Genomic DNA, 18580 nt, shown 5'->3' on the forward strand with positions numbered 1-18580 from the left:
AAGCCACTAATCCCATTTGTGAGGGCTCCACCCTCACGACTGAATCACGTTTCACAGGGCTACCTCCTAATGCCATCCACTTTAGGGGTTAGGATTTCAACATGTGAATTTTGGGGAAATGTGCTGTGTGCCCAGTCTCTTTGCAACCCTATGGACTGTAGCCTGCTAGGTTTCTCAGTCCCTGAGATTATCCCAGCAAGAATACTGGAGTGTGCAATTAAAAAAAAAAAAAAGAATACTGGAGTGGGTTGCTATTTCCTACTCCAGGAGATCTTCCACACCCAGGAATCAAACCCAAGTCTCCTGTGGCTCCTGCATTGGCTGGTGGTTTCTTTACCACTGAGGCACCTTGGGGGAGATACCACCATGTTTATTTTCCATGAAGTTGAAAACTTCCAACCAACTCGTGGCTTTGGCTATCTCCCAATTGGATCAAGAGGGCATATGTTTTCAAGCTAGATACGGTATTAGTTTTTCAGCTTTATTGATGTATAATTAGTTGACAAAAGCATATACACAACTAATGTAGGCAATTTGGTAAGCTTGGCACATGTATACAGCAACAGAATCTGGGAAATAAATCTGTTCATTCTCTCTGAAGGGCAGATTCAATTTCAATCATCTCTTTTCTGCCCCAAAATGTTGTAATTGTTTTCTCAATAAAAAAGTAAGAGCTGAGAGCTTCAGGTCTTCCTGACTAGTTATCCTACTATCAAAAATATAAACAGACAGCTGAGGAGTAGATGCAGAAATTTTAAATGGCATAACCACTTAAAGGAAACTGTTTAAATAAAGTTGCAGACTAAAAATCATTTAGGAGAATAAAATGCTGATCTGTGTATAATAGCTGTAAAGAGTGCCCTTTCACAGTGTGTCTGTAACAGTGGAAACAAACCTTTAGGGATTATTATGCCCTATTGAATGTAGCCTTTAATTTCTAAAAAAAATCCTTTTTAATGCTAATTCATCATTGTTGGTAATAATATTTAAATTAGAGTCTCTAATTTTAGAAGACCCATGAACAAGTTTGTCTTTATGTTCTAGAAGAGCTTTGGAATTTATTTCCTCTGTCTCCATGAAAAAAGGTATAAGTATACGGATGATTCCTTGTTTTAAAGCAATTTGAATAAATGGCTGATTTGGCAACCCACTCCAGTACTCTTGCCTGGAGAATCCCATGGACAGACGAGCCTGGCAGGCTACAGTCCATGGGGTGCAAGAGTCTGACATGACTTAGTGACTAAACCAACTAAACCATTGTCACATTACTGTGCAAATACTTCAATATTGTACTAATGAGGTCAGATGAAATGAGTAATGTAAGAGGAACCATAATTAAGGGTTAAAGTGATCTTAGAGGTAAGAAAGTGATGTAGTAGCAAGAGGTTGATACCAATAAAGACTTATGGGGGACTGGGGAAAGCTGGCTGTAATTTGGTCAGTGCTGGGGGGAAAGCTGAAAACATTTGTCCCCATCAAATGCCTCTCCCTTTATATGATCAGTGGGATCATGAAAGGACCCAACATCTCCATGGCATGTTATACTTTTGGTTGAATGTGACATGTCTAAAAAATAATGAAGCCAGATTTTTTCTTGTGATATAAGGAAGTAGGGCAGAGTGATTATCAAGGCCACCTCCACTTATGTTCAATGGAGCAGCACTTGGCTCCATGAATGCTCAGTCTGCTGAAATTAAGGGAATGTTTCTCATTGTCCATATTAAAGTTCTGGCTCAGAGAGCAAAGACTTAATACCAAATTTTACATGAATTTCAATAAACCAAGGATAAATTATCAGACATATCAATTAAAGTCTATTAAGAGATACAGTAATGTTATGATCAGGAATTTATTTTTTGCTGTCATATTGGGTTTTTAAAAGGCAGAGGAGCACTCTATAAAAATAAGCACATGGAACACCCTGATTTGGAGTTTTATTTGGAGTATAATTGCTTTTCAGTGTTGTATTACTGATCTTGGTTTTGAATAACAAACTCAAAAAACAGGAACCAGGACTTTGGAGAAATGACTTATTCTAGGACTGAGCCAGGAAATATACAAGATCAGAACATCTAGTAATAATAGAAAGTAAAGAAGTACCCCCCGCCCAAAATACTCATACACTGATAGAGGCAAACGGTCACGGGAGTCAACTGACAGGGATTCCAATGGACAAAAGTGGGAGAATTTGAGCAATAAAATAAACCAGCATTGGATTATAACCCAGAGTATAAAAAAAGTATACATGAGCTCATACTGTTATAAACAAATGGTTGAGTAACAAGTGCAGGAGACCAATTTCCTCTGCAGAAGAATTCCAAATACTTTATGCAGAATCTCCACCCTCAAGATGGGAGAGCACAGCTCCCCATTCTTTAGTTGTGGCCTGCAAATAATGACTGAATTCTAGTGTGGAAAAGAAGAGGGAAAAAAGTAAGTTTACAGTGGAAAAGATTGACAGACGCTACCTTAGTGACCAAACACCTAGTCGTAAAACACATGGATGGTAAATACTCATGATACAATGTGATGAAAATGGTAATTTACCTTTGCAGTCTTCCTCCTGATAACCTATAACCCCAGTCTTATCATGAGAAAAACATCAGGTACATTCCAGCATGGATCATTCTACAAAATACTCCTCAAAACTATCAAGGTCATCAAAAACAAGGAAAATCTGAGAACCAGCCACGGTGAGGAGATGCCTAAGGAGACATGATGACTAAATGCCGTGTGGTACCTGGGATAGGATTCTGGAACAGAAGAAGGACCAGAGGTTAAAACTAAGGAACACTGGATCAAATTTAACAAGAATGTATTGAATTGGTTCATTAATTGTAGTAAGTGTACCATGCTAACGTGAGATGTTCAGTTCAGTTCAGTTGCTCAGTCGTGTCCATCTCTTTGTGACTCCATGGACAGCAGCATGCCAGGCTTCCCTTTCCATCACCAGCTCCCAGAAGTTGCTCAAACTCATGTCCATCGAGCTGGTGATGCCATCCATCACCATATAATGTGAGATGTTAATAACAGGGAAATCTGGGCGTGGTATATACGAGAACCCTTTGTGCTGTATTCTCAGTTTGCTTATGAATCTAAAACTGTTCTAAAAAATAAAGCCTGTTTTTTAAGAAGGTAGAGGGTGGCATTGCTTAAATTTCAAAATGATTTCAAGACTGAGACTAGAATGAGGCATATGAATCAATAGTCTCAAGGGTAAAATTTAAGGGACATCAACATAAATGATGTTTCACTGAAATATTTTTGAGAAGCACAATTAATGCAAAAAATCCATAATGAATCAAATATCAAAATTTTAAATAAAGACAGGATCAGCATCAGTGCCATGTTGACCTATAGTTGTTTCTGAGGCCAAAAAAAAATCAGTCAGTTGAATCAGATGCTGGTCGTGTCTTCAGTTCATTTTTGATATTTTGTCCATCATGGAATTTTGGCGTTCATTTGATTTTTATAAGATGTTACCATAAAATATTATTATTTTGAGGGCTGTTTGGAGCTTCTTAATTTTGTGCTGGAAGATGACTTCCTCCCTTGCCTCATCCTGACCTCAGCCCTGAGCTCCTGTCGCCTCTCACAGATCCTCTTTTTCCCGCCTCTCCTTGTGCCTCTGCTCGTATGACAATGGGCCTTGCAGTCCCTGGAACCTTCTAGAAATCTCCTCCATTAGGAATTTTGCACTGGAATCTTCTCTGCCTGAAATGCTTTTACCCCAGAAAAACACACAGTTTGGCTCCTCAGCGCCCTCAGTTCTTCGCATAAACAGCATGCTCTCTGAAAAGTCTATCCTCCTGTAATTCCTAAATGAAGAGTCTGTTTTCTCTTTCCTGTGACTTCCAAGTTTCATTTTATGCTCTCACTCTTTTTTATTATAATTTTTTGATGGGTGCGCACTGCTTTATTTTCACTTATTATTTATTTTATGTTTGGCTGTCCTGGGTCTTCATTGCTGCACATGGGCTTTCTCTAGTTGCAGAGAGCAGGGGCCACGTTCTAGCTGTGGTGCACAGGCTTCTCGCTGCAGAGCACAGGCGCTAGTCACAGGAGCACCAGTAGTTGCAGCACAGGGGCTCATTAGTGGTGGCTTGCAGGCACTAGAGCTTGCAGGCTTCCGGAGTTGTGGCCAAGAGGGTAGTTGTGGGTAGTTGTGGCACACGGGCTCGGTGGCTCTGTGGCATGTGGAATCCTTCCAGATCAGGAATCGAAACCATGTCCCCTGCATTGGAAGGCAGACTCTTATCTACTGTATCATCAGGGAAATCCTGGTCTCTCTCTTTTTAAAAATCTCCATGCCTCTTCTGATTTCCTCTACTAGATTGTAATTTTCCTGAAGAGAGAAATTTTTGTTGTTGTTGTTACTGTCTGGGGCATGGTTGTTGCTCAGCAAATCTTTGTTGAATGAATGGCTTGATCAGTCAAAGATCCACTGAAATTGTTGAAAGGGTCAGAAATTCCTTTGATTCAGATACACATTAGGGCTGCCCAGGTGGTGCAGTGGTAAAGAATCCACCTGCCAAGGCAAGAGGCACGAGAGACACGGTTCAGTCCCTGGGTCAGAAAGAGCCCCTGGAGAAGGAAATGGCAATACACTCCAGTGTTCTTGCCTAGGAAATCCCAAGGACTGAGGAGCCTGGCCATGGGGTCATAAAGAGTTGGACATGACTAAGCGACTGAGCACACACAGATACACATAAACTGTCAAGTGTTTAAGAAGTAGAATGGACTCAGTCCCAAAGACTGAATTAAGGAAAATTTCTGCAAAATGATATTGGGCACAGTCATTAATTTAATATAAATGTATATTTTAATTAAATGTCTTTATATAATTTAAATAATTTAATCCATATCTAATGTAGTTATATATATTAAATTTAAATCTCTCTCTCTCTATATATACATGTATATTATTTACATTTGTCCTGAACTTCCACAGGAAAACAGCACATCTGAATAGGATGTTTTCAAAACAACTTGAGAAAATATGCCAAAGTCATCTATGTTATAAAAATCCCATCTGAAACCAGACAAATCATGGTCTTAATTAATAACAAGTGAGGAAAATATTGGCTTATTTTGTGGCTATTGGTGTCTTTGATTTTGCAGAATTTACCCAGTATAGGCAAAATATCACATATGTTAATGGGAAATTGAAAGTCTCTGAGTCTGTTGACTCAAAGGAAAAAAAAGAACAAAACTGAGATGTTTCATAATTGTCTTTGTTTTTCCTCCAAAATGAAATATTTCAAAGATTCAAAGATTTAGAAAAATGTAGGCTGTAATACAGAGAAGGCAATGGCACCCTACTCCAGTACTCTTGCCTGGAAAATCCCATGGACGGAGGAGCCTGGTAGGCTGCAGTCCATAGGGTCGCTAGAGTCGGACATGACTGAGCAACTTCACTTTCACTTTTCACTTTCATGCATTGGAGAAGGAAATGGCAACCCTCTCCAGTGTTCTTGCCTGGAGAATCCCAGGGACGGTGGAGCCTGATGGGCTGCCGTCTCTGGAGTTGCACAGAGTCGGACATGACTGAAGCAACTTAGCAGCAGCAGCAACAGCAGCAGGCTGTGATACAATGAACATTCAGATTCTGACCAATCAATTTGTCAAATTATGCTATTTTTCTATATTTGCTCAGATTATTGCCTTTTTCCCTAAGAAGCAAAACCTGATAGAATTGGTCCATAATATACATATCCTCAATCCCATGATCCTCTTCCCTCTCCAGTTAAATATTCTCCTAAATTTCTTCTTTATCATTCCCATGAATGCTTTTATACTTTCATTGATATGTATGTATTCTTAAATAATTTGTAGTTGCTTTCCGTATTTTAAAAAACTTTATATAAATTTCATCCTACTCTATATATTCATTTGAAATATTTTTCTTTTGTTAAAAATTATGTTTTTAAGATTCATTCATGTTGATACATGTGATTTTGGCTACTGCAGTATTACATTGTTTAAATATGCCTTTTCATCATTATAAACCCTGCTGTACACATTATTCCTTGCCTATATCTCCTTTTGTGTACAGCTGATAGTTCTCTGAGATTGCTGCCTGGAAGTAGGCCTGTGTTTTTTCAATCCAATTTCATTGGAACATGGCCTATTTTCTATGAACTTGTTTATTTTGCACAAAAATTATATCACCAAATCTAATCACTCACCTTCAACTCCATATTCTGACTTCTGACTCTATTCAGAAAGCTCATCCATACTCAAAGTTTAAAAGGCTATGACCACTGAGCAGTTTCTAAATGATCTGACTTACGGTCTGAGAGCAGTTTCTTGAAAGGTGTTCCCCAAATATTTTAAGCCATAGTATCATCACTGAAATAAGTATGTATCTCCTACAGTTTATAAGTCTGGAGAACTATTTCTTATGTTAATGTGTAAATGTATTATTTATTTAAAAATAAAGAACCATTAGTAGAAAAAGTGCAACAACAACAAAAAAAAGCCTGAAAGAGCAGTTAAGAGAGATGAAGGTATTGTAAAGTGAATTCAGTCAGCATCATCCGTGGATCCTTCTTTCTATCCCAGGGATCACACACCTGAAAGAGGGGAAGAAAGGATTCCTGCTACTTTCATTAGAGCCGGATTTTTTGGGATCGTTCTTGGAAGGGCTGTCAAACCAAGGGGTTCATCATCTGGACAGGTTGATGCCAACTCTCTCGCCAACTCCCTCTGGTTGCCCATCCATCAATCTTTGAGGTGGAGACATGGAAGGGAAAATAAGGGAAACCCTGCAATGCTTTCTTCCGGCAACTTTCATTATATTGCTTCACTTCAAGCAAAAGCCAATCACATCCCCTCCTCTTTCTAGCCCTGCCATTTCCCACTCCTGCTGTTCTCTGAGTATATCACCATTCCCTTCTCTTCATTTTCCTGTCTGTCTTCAAAGTAAAAAAACACCAGACATATGCTGGCAGGTAGGGACATGCTAGAATGGCCAGAATATGTCCGTACTCATGCTGGGATGAGGCTGCGGGGAGGACACGGGCTTTTCCATCATCTCAAAAGTTGAAACACTCTTTAGCCCACTCCTTTTAAACCTTTCAGATTTATTTTTCCCAAAGCCTTTTGGGTTAAGCAATGACTGATGCTCTCCAGGTCTCCCATCCCACCTACAAGAGTGCATGACCTTTCCTCCTGTGCCTTCCTGCAGTGGGGAGAGAACTTGGTTAGACAGCTGATTTAGGGAAAAAAAAAAAAAAAACTCTTTAAATAATTTGTCCATAACACTAAAGTTCTATTAGTGAACATTGTCACTTTGAGGACAAGCATCACTTTAACTCAAGAGAACACAGTCCAGCTGTTAATTTAAAACTGCTGCCATTTCCCAATCTAGAAAGTGAGATTCAGGAGGTCATTTGGGAGAAAATGGCTTTGTCAATACCCGGCGTAACACCACTGCTACAGCTGTGTTCTATTCTCCTAAAGCACAATGGACTTTTTAAAAATGCTCGGCTGGATAGAGGTTAACACTTTTCAGGACTTTAATGGAATTCCTGAACTTGCCTTTCTGTGGGAAATAAGGTGACCTCGGAAGAACAGCCAGAAAAAAAATACATGCAGTCCCCTTAGCTCTACAAACACTAATTGGGAGAAATGGAGTAAATTAAGGGATTCATCTTCACAGGTCCAGGAGGTTGAAACAGTGTTGCTCACCTTTTATGTTACTCATATAAGGTTCATTAAGAGTGGGCAAATGGCTTTAAGTGGTTCCTTGAATTTTATTCATATGGACGGTTTAAGGGTCTGAGAAATTTTACACTCATAGACTTAAGAAATGATTGGGTTAATTCAAAACACATTTGTTTGTTTGTTTATATTTATTTATCTTCTGGCTGTCCTGGGTGTTCGTTGCTGCCCAGGCTTTTCTCTGGTTGTGGCGAGTGGAGGCTACTCTTCCTTGAAGGGCAGGGGCTTCTCTTGTTTGCAGATCGTGGGCTCTCAGATTTTTCAGTAATTGTGGCACCTGGGCTCAGTATTTGCAGCTCCTGAACCCCAGAGTGCAGGCTCAATAGTTATGGTGCATGGGCTCAGCTGCTCTTAGGGATGTGAGATCTTCTCAGACCAGGGATTGAACCCATGTCTCCTGAATTGGCAGGCAGATTCTTTACCACTGAGCCATCAGGGAAGTCTCTGTTTGTTTTTCAAAAAACATTTATTTCTAGTTTTTTTTTTTTTAATTAAACTCAGGACATTGTTTATACAACTAACAATGGGGAGGTAATTTTTAAGGTTCTGGGGGAATGCTTTGTTTGTAGTGATGCTTTCTAAGCCCTACTTGACTTCACATTCCAGGATGTCTGGCTCTAGGTCAGTGATCACACCATCGTGATTATCTGGGTCGTGAAGATCTTTTTTGTACAGTTCTTCTCTGTATTCTTGCCATCTCTTCTTAATATCTTCTGCTTCTATTAGGTCCATACCATTTCTGTCCTTTATCAAGCTCATCTTTGCATGAAATGTTCCTTTGGTATCTCTGATTTTCTTGAAGAGATCCCTAGTCTTTCCCATTCTGTTGTTTTCCTCTATTTCTTTGCATTGATTGCTGAAGAAGGCTTTCTTATCTCTTCTTGCTATTCTTTGGAACTCTGCATTCAGATATTTATATCTTTCCTTTTCTCCTTTGCTTTTCACTTCTCTTCTTTTCACAGCTATTTGTAATGCCTCCCCAGACAGCCATTTTGCTTTTTTGCATTTCTTTTCTATGGGAATGGTCTTGATCCCTGTCTCCTGTACAATGTCACGAACCTCATTCCATAGTTCATCAGGCACTCTATCTACCAGATCTAGGCCCTTAAATCTATTTCTCACTTCCACTGTATAATCATAAGGGATTTGATTTAGGTCATACATGAATGGTCTAGTGGTTTTCCCTACTTTCTTCAATTTAAGTCTGAATTTGGCAATAAGGAGTTCATGGTCTGAGCCACAGTCAGCTCCTGGTCTTGTTTTTGCTGACTATATAGAGTGCCTCCATCTTTGGCTGCAAAGAATATAATCAGTCTGATTTCGGTGTTGACCATCTGGTGATGTCCATGTATAGAGTCTTCTCTTGTGTTGTTGGAAGAGGGTGTTTGTTATGACCAGTGCATTTTCTTGGCAAAACTCACAAAACTAGTGGAGGTGATGGAATTGCAGTTGAGCTATTCCAAATTCTGAAAGATGATGCTGTGAAAGTGCTGCACTCAATATGCCAGCAAATTTGGAAAACTCAGCAGTGGCCACAGGACTGGAAAAGGTCAGTTTTCATTCCAATCCCAAAGAAAGGCAATGCCAAAGAATGCTCAAAATACCGCACAATTGCACTCATCTCACACGCTAGTAAAGTAATGCTCAAAATTCTCCAAGCTAGGCTTCAGCAATATGTGAACCGTGAACTTCCTGATGTTCAGGCTGGTTTTAGAAAAGGCAGAGGAACCAGAGATCAAATTGCCAACATCTTCTGGATCATAGAAAAAGCAAGAGAGTTTCAGAAAAACATCTATTTCTGCTTTATTGACTATGCCAAAGCCTTTGACTGTGTGGATGACAATAAACTGTGGAAAATTCTGAAAGACATGGGAATACCAGAACACCTGATCTGCCTCTTGAGAAATTTGTATGCAGATCAGGAAGCAACAGTTAGAACTGGACATGGAACAACAGACTGGTTCCAAATAGGAAAAGGAGTTCGTCAAGGCTGTATATTGTCACCCTGTTTATTTAACTTATATGCAGAGTACATCATGAGAAATGCTGGACTGGAAGAAACACAAGCTGGAATCAAGATTGCCGGGAGAAATATCAATAACCTCAGATATGTAGATGACACCACCCTTATGGCAGAAAGTGAAGAGGAACTCAAAAGCCTCTTGAAGAAAGTGAAAGTGGAGAGTGAAAAAGTTGGCCTAAAGCTCAACATTCAGAAAATGAAGATCATGGCATCGGGTCCCATCACTTCATGGGAAATAGATGGGGAAACAGTGGAAACAGTGTCAAACTTTATATTTTTGGGCTCCAAAATCACTGCAGATGGTGATTGCAGCCATGAAATTAAAAGACACTTACTCCTTGGAAGGAAAGTTATGACCAACCTACATAGCATATCCAAAAGCAGAGACATTACTTTGCCAACAAAGGTTCATCTAGTCAAGGCTATGGTTTTTCCTGTGGTCATGTATGGATGTGAGAGTTGGATTGTGAAGAAGGCTGAGCGCCAAAGAATTGATGCTTTTGAACTGTGGTATTGGAGAAGACTCTTGAGAGTCCCTTGGACTGCAAAGAGATCCAACAAGTCCATTCTGAAGGAGATCAGCCCTGGGATTTCTTTGGAAGGAATGATGCTAAAGCTGAAACTCCAGTACTTTGGCCACCTGATGTGAAGAGTTGACTCATTGGAAAAGACTCTGATGCTGGGAGGGATTGGGGGCAGGAGGAGAAGGGGACAACAGAGGATGAGATGGCTGGATGGCATCACTGACTCGATGGACGTGAGTCTGAGTGAACTCCAGGAGTTGGTGCTGGACAGCGAGGCCTGGCGTGCTGCGATTCATGGGGTCGCACAGAGTCGGACACGACTGAGTGACTGATCTGATCTGATCTGGGGGAATGCTATCTTACTCTAGAGAGGACTTAGTTTTTTGTTTTGGCAGTGCCATGTTGCATGTGGGATCTTAGTTCCCTGCTCAGGGATGGAAATTGACACCCCTTTCAGTGGATGCATATAGTCTTAACCACTGAACCACCAGGGAACTCCCAAACATGTATATTAACTGCTGATTACACATCTAGCATCATGGGTGACTCTCCAATAGCATACAGCTTTTACACTAGTTCATTTCCTAAGTAAGCTTATTATCAAGTGTATTAGCTGCCTAATAAGATGAGATGAGATGGTTGGATGGCATCACTGACTAGATGGACATGAGTTTGAAAAAAGTCCTGGAGTTGGTGATGGACAGGGAAGCCTGGTGTGCTGCAGTTCACGGGGTCACAAAGAGTTGGACACAAATGAGCAGCTGAACTGAACTGAACTGATTAGCTTCCTAGGTCTGCAGTAACAAATTAGCAGAAATCAGGTGGTTTAGAACAACAGAAGTTCATTCTTCCACAGCTCAGGAAGTCAGCATCCAAAATCAAGGCGTCAGCAGGATCGGGTCCTTCTGGAGGAAAAATCCATCCCATGCTTCTCTCCTGGCCTCTGGTGGCTGCTGGCAATCTTCGGTACATCTTAGATTGTAAATGCATTACTGCACACTGCCTTTTTCTTTTTGTGGCCCTGAGTCCTTTCTCCTTCTTATAAAAATACCAATCTTTGGATTTAGGACCCACCCCAAATCTACACGGAGAAGGCAATTGCACCCCACTCCAGTACTCTTGCCTGTAAAATCCCATGGACAGAGGAGCGTGGTAAGCTGCAGTCCATGGGGTCAAAAAGAGTGGGATATGACTAAGTGACTTCACTTTCACTTTCATGCATTGGAGAAGGAAATGGCAACCCACTCCAGTGTTCTTGCCTGGAGAATCCCAGGGACGGCGGAGCCTGGTGGGCTGCCGTCTATGGGGTCACACAGAGTTGGACACGACTGAAGCGACTTAGCAGCAGCAGCAGCCAAATCTAGGATGATTTCATCTCAAGATCCCTAATTAATTACATTTGCAAATACCCTTTTCCAAAATGAGGTTACATTCTGAGCATGGGCATGAAGTTTGGCGGTAGGCACCATTCAACCCACTATACTAAGCAAATGTGTAAAAATAATCTGAATAGCACATCTTAAAATACAACCTGGAGGCCAGTTGTAGGTCATAAAAATTCTCTATGCATTTGGCCTCCACCACACCTTGAATTGCTTGTGTTCGTGGTAAGAACACACAGGAGTGCCCTCCACACCATGATACCACTCTGTCACTCCTATGAATGCCAAGAGACCCAGCCTAAGAGGGACCTGAGAAACAGACCAGATCATCTATATTTTTTGTGGGAGCATCAGGTCTAAATATCCTACTTCCCAAGTCACCAGAGATTCAACTTTCCCAGGTTATCCATCCTTGGTGGGGCACTAATTCTGTACATTCCTAAATCTAACCATTTACATACTTTTCTGAATCTTCGGCCTACTGGCATAAATTAATAATCTGCTATCAGCAAAATCTTATATTTTTAACCTCTTCTCTGCACAACCTTTGAGCTTTTTGTACCAACTGAAACCCATTCCCAAAGGACTCTGATTCCCCTAAAAACTACTCAAATGGTGCTTAGAAAAATACACCACGTATGTACCACATGACCCGGAAGTGGGGTACAAGACCTTCTGCTCCTCACGGCTACTTCTAAACACTGTGTCCTCTTCCTCCTCAAGAAGCTCAAAGCCCCTCATCATAATACATCATCTGCCACTTTTCCTGGCTGCAGCTGTTGATTGACATCTTGGTCATATCCTCAGTCACTCAGATTTTTATTCCCTGGCTCATCATCTTTACCCTCAACACTGTTTCTGGTGATCTTGACATTCATTAACATGATCTACTCAACCCTTAGCCTTTCACTACCTTCACGTGGGCTTCCCAGGTGGCTCAGTGGGTAAAGAATCTGCCTGCAATGCAGGAGACACAGGCAGATGTGTGTTTAATCCCCAGGTTGGGAAGATTCTCTGAAGGAAGGCATGGCAACCCACCCCAGTATTCTTCCCTAGAGAATCCCATGGACAGAGGAGACTCATGGACTATAGTCCATAGGGTCCCAGAGTCAGACACAACTGAAGTGACTGAGCACATCTCTTCACCTTACTTCCACAGATCTTTTCCCAAACCCTACCACAATCACTTCTCCAGAACAGTATACTCTGCTGGAAATAAAATGTGAGTCATGAATGTGAGTCATATGTACAATTTTAAATGTCATAGTAGCCACATTAAAAAAGTGAAAAGGAACAGGTGACATTAATTTCAGTGGCATATTTTATTTGACCTAATGTATCCAAAATATTATCATTTAAACAACTGATAAATATCAAGTATTAATGATTTTTTTTATATTTGTTCCACATCAAATCCTTGAAATCCAACATGTATTCTACACATGCAGCATATGTTAATTTGAACTAGCCATATTTCAGTCCTGAGTAGACACATGGCTGAGGACTATCATACTATATATGTAGCTCAGCTCTAGAGAATGACTATACTCTAGATCTTGTCATAATTCATCTTTAAACAACCAACATCATCCTAATTTTGAGGCTCTCATACCCTGATGCATAATACATGTAGCCTTCTACATGTATTAGAAGGCTCACTTTCTAGCTCACTGACCCTAAAAATCCCAATCCAAGAATTCTTCCACTCTGTGCAGACCTCTAATCAACTGACCTACTTCTTCTTCTTCTTCTTTTTTTTTTTACTGTCCTTCATCTTTCTAATGTCAATACTTTCCTCCTTATTTTCCTTAGATTCTCTGTTCTATCAACTATGATGACTCCCTCACAAATACCACAAGCCCTTGCTCCCACTTTTGTACTTACTTGACTTTTGTACTTACCTGACTAGTGAAATCCCGTCTCCAGTTAAGCTCAACTCTTGACCTCTGTTTCCCACTTGCACCAGAACAGTTGACTGGCCAGAGACAATGCATGACCACAAGACTCTCAAGTGGGACCTCAGAAATACGCTGCATTTCCTTAATCAGTGAAATCTCCAATTCTCTGAGACAGCTGTTTGACCTTTTCTCTTCTCTTCCAAAACTGATTATCTCACTCCTTGTTTCACTTAGAAAACAGAAGCAATCAGAGGAAAATAACCTCATTTTTTCCCAGGAAAATCTATCAACTAATGGCATCTAAATCCCTCTATTCTGCCTGATGCCCTGTTAACATTATGGAGGATGCCTTCATCTATCTCAGGCAGACCTCTTTTTCTGAGTGTAGATCCTGTCCAATCTCACTGACTCAGGGACTTTGCTCCTGCAATTATTACCTGCATCATCAATTGCTACCTCCTCTCCACTGGATTCATCTCATCCTTATACAGAAAGGCTACATGTATTAAATATTAAAAAAAAAAAAAAAGAATCCTCCCTTGATCTTAGGATCTCCTCCAGGAATGCCCTGCTTCTCTGTTTACCTTCTAAGTAAAATTCCTTTAAGGAGTTGTCTAGATTTCCCATCTCTAATTCCTCATTTGTAATTTTCTTTTCCGTTCCCTCTGTGTAGGCTTTCGTCCTTTCTCAGTCACCCCACCCACTCAGAGCTGTCTAGTCCAAGTCACTAACGTCTTTCATCTTGCCAGATCAATGTAAAATTCTCAAGACTGATTTAAGTTGAGCTTTAGCACATTTGACACAGTCACTCTGTCCTCCGTGAAACATTTTATCTGCCTTCTATGACTTTCTTCTTGGTTTCTGTTTACCTCATTGGCTTCTTCCTTTTCCCTCTCTTGATGAATCCATCATGATCTCATCCCTTCTCTTAAGTTGGAATATCCCACAGCTCAGTTCTCAAAGTTCTTCTCTCTGATCTCATCAGATCTCATGGTTTTAAATCTCCCTGTATCATGATGTTCTCAATATCTATGCCTCTTTATCTTTTCCTTGCCTTGAACTCTAACTCATAACTAACGCATCAACATCAACATCTGAGGTCTGATAGATATCTGAGACTTAATATTTCCAATTAAAGTTTATTTCACCTTCCCTAAGTTACTTTTTCTCCAGTTACTTATGTCAGAAATCTAGGATTTTTGACTCTCACTTCCTTATTTTTCTCCATATGCATTTTTAGTCCATCAGCAAGGCCTGTTGAGTCTGCATTTTAAAATATGTCTGAATCCAACCCCAATTCTTATCACTTTCTCCTCTACCACCCTAGTCCAAGTCACCATCATCTTTTTGCTCCCTCACCATAATTTCCACAGAATGAACCTTTAATATGTCATTATGTTTCCTGGTGGTTCAGATGGTAAAGAATTTGCTTGCAATGCACAAGACCTGAGTTCAATCCCTGGGTCAGGAAGATCCCCTGGAGAAAGGAATGTCAACACACTTCAGTATTCTTGCCTGGATAATTCCACGGAGAGAGGAGCCTGGTGGGCTACAGTCCATGCGGTTGCAGAGTCGGACATGACTGAGCGACTAACACTTCACTTTCAGTATATTTCCAACCTAATCTATGGCTAATCTATTCCTAATAAAATAGGAAAAGGAGTATGTCAAGGCTGTATATTGTCACCCTGCTTATTTAACTTATATGCAGAGTACATCATGAGAAATGCTGGGCTGGAGAAAGCACAAGCTGGAATCAAGATTGCCGGGAGAAATATCAATAACCTCAGACATGCAGATGACACCACCCTTATGGAAGAAAGTGAAGAACCAAAGAGCCTCTTGATGAAAGTGAAAGAGGAGAGTGAAAAAGTTGGCTTAAAGCTCAACATTCAGAAAACTAAGATCATGGCATCTGGTCCATCACTTCATGGCAAACAGATAGGGAAACAGTAGAAACAGTGGCTGACTTTATTTTTCTGGGCTCCAAAATCACTGCAGATGGTGATTGCAGCCATGAAATTAAAAGACACTTACTCCTGGGAAGGAAAGTTATGACCAACCTACACAGCAACCTAGAGAGCAACCTAGCAACCTAGACAGCAGAAATATTACTTTGTCAACAAAGGTCCGTCTAGTCAAGGCTATGGTTTTTCCAGTGGTCATGTATGGATGTGAGAGTTGGACTGTGAAGAAAGCTGAGCACTGAAGAATTGATGCTTTTGAACTGTGGTGTTGGAGAAGACTCTTGAGAGTCCCTTGGACTGCAAGGAGATCCAACCAGTCCATCTTAAAGTAAATCAGTCCTGAATATTCATTGGAAGGACTGATGCTAAAGCTGAAACTCCAATATTTTGGCCACCTGATGCGAAGAGCTGACTCATTTGAAAAGACCCTGATGCTGGGAAAGATTGAGAGCAGGAGGAGAAGGGGACGACAGAGGATGAGGTGGTTGGATGGCATCACTGACTCAATGGACATGGGTTTGGGTGGATTCCAGGAGTTGGTGGTGGACAGGGAGGCCTGACGTGCTGCGGTTCATGTGGTGGCAAACAGTTGGACACGACTGAGTGACTGAACTGAAACTGAAACTGAATCTATGGCTTTCCATCACACATAGAACAAAATCCAAACACATTAATATGCCCTATAAACCCCTACATGATCTAGCCCCTGCATTATCTCAGTGATCACTCACCATTTTCCTTCATTTTTTTCAGTCAATCTGCACTGGTTTTCTTGCTGATCCCTGCATATACCAAGATCATTTCTGGTCTAGGGATTTGTACTTTTACTCCCCTCCATGGAAACACTCTTCTCAAAGAGCTTTAAGGAGCTTGTTCTGATAAGTTTTTCTATGTCTCTTCTCCAATGTCATCTTCTTAAACACTGTAGCTAAAATAGCCAACTCATACATTAATCTCTTTCTTAAATCTTGAATTATTTTGACTTATTTTCACCTGAGATTAGATTATGTAATTATTTGCTTAATTGCTCATGGTCACGGTCCTTCTCTAGAACTATAGTTATGTGAATATACAGATTTGGTCTATTTTGTTTGCTGATATATCCTTAGGGCCTAGAAGAAGACCTCAATGCTTGGTATATGATAGGTGCTCAGTAAGAATTTACTGCGTGAGTGAATGAGTCAAAGACCTGTTTTCACATAACACACCACTGTAACATAAATTATCATTGCACGGTGTCTCTTATGTCAAATCATGTTTCACAAAACTACAATTCTGTAAGGCAAATACTTGCTATAATAAGGTTGTCAAGTAAAGTAGGCATTACTCTTTGCTTCAGTCTAATAAAAAAATATGAATTTCACTCATTAGTACTTTTAACTGGACAGTATCCACGTTTTGTTACCCAGAAGAATAACTGATCTGTGATATTCCTTATAAAATATAACTAAGATGATGTTCTTTGGTCTTGCTATTTGACCTTACCCAAAAGGGAAAACCTGCACCTAAGTGGGTATAACAACATCCCAACAGGAAGAACTGTACCCAACAGGAAAATTTTCATCACAATAGAAAAGTTACTCGATGGCAAAGGAAGGGCAAATGGTTGACTATTGACCTGATTGGAAAGAAGAGGCAGAGACATGAATGGAAAGAATAGAATCACAACTGATGGCGATTCTTTCATGAAAGCAAAAGTAATATGGAGCCATGTGGGTTCTTGAAGGAGAGCAGTGACACAATGAGCATGGCATTTATAACCCATGCCCCTGAAGCCTGTGTGCCAGAAGGACTAATAGAGATTAAAGTTGGAGATTCACGTTGGGCTCTATAGGCATCATGTAAAGGAATCTGGATAACGGCAGTGTGCTGACCTACTATGGCTGAAGTGAAATTTTGAACCTCTAATTTAAACAGTGTGAGAATTTGTATTTTATTGAAGTATAGCTGATTTACAATGCCATGTTATCTTCTGCTGTACAGCAAAGTGATTCAGATATATATGCGCTGTGCTATATTTAGTCATTTAGTCGTGTCTGACTCTTTCCAACTCCATGGACTGTAGCCCACCAGCCTCCTCTGTCCATGGGGATTCTCCAGGCGAGAATACTGGAGTGGGTTGCCATGCCCTTTTCTAGGGGATCTTCCCAATCCAGGGATCAAACCGAGATCTCCTGCATTGCAGGTGGATTCTTTACCATCTGAGCCACCAGGGAAGCCCAAGAATACAGGAGTGGGTAGCCTATCTCTCCCCCAGGGGAACTTCCTGACCCAGGAATTGAACTGGGGTCTCCTGCATTACAAGCAGATTCTTTACAAACTGAGCCACCAGAGAAGCCTATATATATATATATATATATATACATACATATACATATACATATACATATATATATATGTTCATTTTCATGTCCTTTCCCATTATGCTTTGTTATACAGAGTGCTGAATATAATTCCCTTTGCTATACAGTAGGACCGTGTAGCTTATCCTTCTATATGTAATAGTTAGTATCTGCTAATCCCAAACTCCCAGTCTATTCCTCCCCTACACTCTTTCCTCCTTGGCAACCTTTTAAAAAAAAAATAACCAGTGTTAAATAGAACTCCTTATATTTTCCAAAGGAATTGATATAGCACTGTTCCTTCCTAACTACATTTGAGCAACTGGTAGAATTTCCAGGATCGACAGAAAAAAAATTAAGTAATTTAGCATGCTTGAATTCATTCTGAGGCAGATAAAAGTGAACAAGGGAAAGAAGTACACTAATAATTTGTCTTTTGATGAGTAGGGTTGAAATCGTACTTTTTGCAAAGAACAGGAGAAATGGTCTCCTCATTATAAGCTAAAACTTGCATTCTAGCTTTTAAATTGAAAGTAAACAGTGAAAGTGTTACTCACTCATCTGCATTCAACTCTTTGAGACCCCATGGACTGTAGCCCACTAGATTCTTCTGTCCATGGAATTCTCCAGGCAAGAAAACTGGACTGGGTAGCCATTCCCTTCTCCAGGGGATCTTCTTAACCTGAGGATCAAACTCAGGTCTCCTGAACTGCAGGCAG

This window comes from Bos mutus, chromosome 20, assembly GCF_027580195.1.
Source record: "Bos mutus isolate GX-2022 chromosome 20, NWIPB_WYAK_1.1, whole genome shotgun sequence".
NCBI lineage: Eukaryota > Metazoa > Chordata > Mammalia > Artiodactyla > Bovidae > Bos > Bos mutus.